Raw genomic sequence first — 3451 nt, 5'->3', positions numbered from 1 at the left:
ATTGACCAAATCAATTAACTAGCTCTTCTTACCAAAATAAAAAAGAAATTCATTGTGGTTTGTTTCGGAGCTTTTGCAATTGAACTCAAGTCCACCTTCCGTGAAGAAGTGATTTATGGATAAATTTAGGATGTTACACATATTATGTGAGAACACAAAAGAGAGGTGTGAGAAGAAGATAGGATATGTTACACATATTAAGATGACAATTCAATTACCTGCAAGGAAAATTTTATTTCCATTTGGTAGTGTGAAGTTTGGGAAAATGTGTTGCATCATATGCCATCCACTTCATAATCAAACCAAAATTGATTCAGAATCAAATTTTAGTGTCATATGCCCATATTAGCTTTTGTGGGCATGATTGATTTCGAAAAAATATAAGTATATATTTGTTTATATTATAATTAATAACTGCAAGATTAGTACTTAGTTTTTACTTTGTTCTTGAGAATTTGTTCGGTAAATAATGGAAACAACGAATAAATTTTCTCTGCATGCAATAATTATTTTGAATTTAGATAAAATTTAAAAATTTTAATTAAAACACCCACACATATGTGAATATATATATATATATATATATATATATATATATATATATATATATATATATATATATATATATATATATATATATAATTTATTAATTAATTGTGAAACAATGTGTCATAAGAAATAAAGTGTAAAAGGATATGTATTTATTGTAGAAATAAATAAATATTTTATTTTATTATGCAAAAATAAATTAAAAAGATAAATTTAAACAATAAAGAATATCTGAAAAATAAAAAATAAAATAATTTAAGATACAGGATGTTTGGTGTAGACAAAGTCATGTGGCGCATTGAAAATAGATTAAAAAGAAGTCTTCTCTCAAAGTGATATGGCACATTGGAAAAAAAAAGGTAGATGAGAAAGTTAATCACTTTAAAGAGTGATGACTTGAAAGTTGAAAGTTGAGAAAATGTAATAAATAAGAATTAATATTTTGGCATTTTAATCATTATTATATAATTTTTTAACCCAAAAAATAAAGTTAAAATAATATGCTATATTGTAATTATTAGTAGGAAAAAGCATGCAAAAGTTTTTTTTTAAAAAAAAAAAGAAAAAAAAAGACAAACAGTCTCTAAAATATTTTTTTATTGTTTTTTTAGCTTTTAGTTTTTTTTCAGGAGTTGTGTTCGATGCCAAGTCTCGAACCTGACTTGCCATTTTAAGGTGAGTTTTTTTCAGGTGTAAAAAATGTTATATGATAACGTAGACTGAGAATAATTTTTTAACATAATTCTAGTGTACATGCGTGAAAAAAGTTTTTGTTATGGAAGAGAATGAAGCCATGACCTAATTAAGAAAATAAATAGAAGCCTACGAATCTAATAGAAAAAACAAAGTTATTTAGAAACGTAATTAAGAATTTTCAAAATAGTTAAAGAATCTGCAGATTAATTTCACTTATTTTTAACAAATACAATATTCGAAATGAGAGACTCACTTTAGATAATAAAATAAAATATTATTATCTATATGTGTGTATTTAATTATAATCTTAACTACTATTTTTTTACATAAAAAAGCTCTAATTTTTCACATCTTCAAGGTATTGTAAGTAAATATGTGAAAACAAACTCAATTCAATTTGTAATTAGAATTTAATGACCATATATTATTAATATAAAAAAATTTACATTGTTAATTAATTAGAAATTATGATTTGTATAACTTTTACAATAATTATTATAAAAGTCAATGATTTATAATACAAAACAATTTATTATTGAATTGGATGACCACCTAAAATTATTTATATTATTAGTGTATAACTTATTTTTTCTTGTATTTTTGTGAAGTTAAACGTAATTTCGATTTGTCTTTTTTTGGGGGGTTTGCAATTAGAAGAGAGGATGCCGATGGTCCAAAAAGTGAACTGTTCAAGATGCGAGCTTTAGATTGGATTTAAGGGCCCAAAACTAGTTAGATCATTTTTACTTTTCTCTTCTTTTTCTTTTTTTTCTGGCCAGAATAAATTGGGATCCCGAACCAGTGTTGTGAATTCTGATGTCCCTTCCTACGCCCAAAAACATTTTAAAATGGGCATGCCTACAAAGTAAGAATTGGGTGGGTCACATTGTTCTTGGGCTAATAGCAGTGCCTTATGCGCTGTCCATTTTAGACACTAAAATAACTCAACACAATGATAAAATAATAATAAAGATGCAAGTCAGAAAAAAAAAATAACTTAAAATTAAAATTGGATAAGTGAATCATTTTTCAGTCAATCATTCTTTGAAAATATAACAATATCAATAATGATCAATCTAATAACAAGGGGTGGTGGCGCAGTTGGCTAGCGCGTAGGTCTCATAGCTTCTGAGTTATCCTGAGGTCGAGAGTTCGAGCCTCTCTCACCCCAATTCATTGTTTTTTAATTTTTTTTTTCATTCAATTTAAGGTTATCGATTTGAGTAATGTCATAAGCGTGCAAGATTTTAATTTTCGTAACATGTACAATGGCCCATGAATTTTCAGTATCTGAGGCTACATTTGCACACTCTTTGGGTCACGCACTCACAGTATTTAGAATTTAGCAGCAACTAAAGTCTCAATGGTGAAATTCATAATTGGTAAATTTACGAAGACGACAGCAATCCTTGTGCAAGAAACAAATTTCTTTCATTATTATTAATTCAACTTGATTATGGTTAGAAGGGTTGACATCCAAAGTCGCAATCTATCTCTCTATCTACACATTTGCATCGCATAAACTCTTTGACAATAATGAAAATACGCCAAAAATCAAGGCCGGATTTTTTATTAACATCAGTGAAAGTATCACTGCAGTTCAGAGAATTTGGTCTTTATAATTATTTAATTTGAGATTCCAAAGTAAACTCGTCAACTGCTGACACAAAATTTAGAAAACAGTATAAATCCAACCTGTCAAAACAATTGATGAAACAAATTCCACTTTATTTAATAGATTATAATTAGTATTAAAACTAATTTAAGGATGAGATTTCTTTCTTAAAAAATGAAGAGAATATTTTTTTTCTGATATAATAATTACAGGGTTAAACTTTTTTTTATCAGTTTGATCTTATTTTTTTACAGAATTTTTTTTTATAAAATTAGAGTGACTGTCGACGTGAAAACATAAGTATCTCAACTATATTGGCACTCTTATGAGAAGAACCCAAAGCAAATCACTCCAAATATCATTAAAAAAGAGATCAAAATAAAATGGAAAGACTAGGCCAAGACTCATATGCATGATTAGCTAAAGCATCTGCACAAAATTTTATATGAGAGGAAAGCAAAACTATATGGTTCTATTTACAAAAGAATAATTCATGCACAAAAGTTTTTTTTTTTTTTTACAGAAATCAGTTTGATCTTAGTGGCTTATATAATTGTGATTATACCTTCGATAATATACTTCGACATTGAT

At 26.9% G+C, this 3451-nt stretch overlaps 1 non-coding gene across 1 annotated transcript; it reads left to right on the top strand.

The window, feature by feature from the left end:
* Positions 1–2331: 2331 nt before the first annotated feature.
* On the top strand, positions 2332–2416 carry TRNAM-CAU (transfer RNA methionine (anticodon CAU)). The gene is given in 2 exon segments: positions 2332–2369; positions 2381–2416. It is a non-coding gene; the product is annotated as a tRNA-Met (tRNA).
* Positions 2417–3451: the final 1035 nt, after the last annotated feature.

The sequence above is a fragment of the Glycine max genome, chromosome 13 (genome assembly GCF_000004515.6).
Source record: "Glycine max cultivar Williams 82 chromosome 13, Glycine_max_v4.0, whole genome shotgun sequence".
Lineage (NCBI taxonomy): Eukaryota > Viridiplantae > Streptophyta > Magnoliopsida > Fabales > Fabaceae > Glycine > Glycine max.
Note: the sequence above shows the minus strand (reverse complement) of the source record. Positions and strands in the feature narration are given on the sequence as shown.